The sequence below is a fragment of the Octopus bimaculoides genome, chromosome 27, assembly GCF_001194135.2.
Source record: "Octopus bimaculoides isolate UCB-OBI-ISO-001 chromosome 27, ASM119413v2, whole genome shotgun sequence".
NCBI classification, from domain to species: Eukaryota; Metazoa; Mollusca; class Cephalopoda; order Octopoda; family Octopodidae; genus Octopus; species Octopus bimaculoides.
In genome coordinates this window covers 16,539,641-16,539,990 of record NC_069007.1, presented here as the reverse complement: position 1 = coordinate 16,539,990, position 350 = coordinate 16,539,641, and positions in this window count along the sequence as shown.

The following is a 350-nucleotide window of genomic DNA, read 5'->3' as shown; positions in this document are numbered from 1 at the left end:
AAGATTGAAGAAAGAAGAAGAAGAAGAAGAAGAAGAAGATGAAGAAGAAGAAGAAGAAGAAGAAGAAGAAGAAGAAGAAGAAGATGAAGAAGAAGAAGAAGAAGAAGAAGAAGAAGAAGAAGAAAATGTAGAGAAACTAATACAGGAAAAGAGAGGAGAAAACTAAAAGTAGTAGTAGTAGTAGTAGATGATTGTGGTGATGATGATGATAATGATGATGATGATGATGATGATGAAGAATGAGTTGAAGAAGAGGAAGAAGGCGAACAAATAAAATGACTGTCTTTATCTCTATATCAAAAGTGTATATACTCATAGTAACGTACACCATCGCTATCACAACCACCACC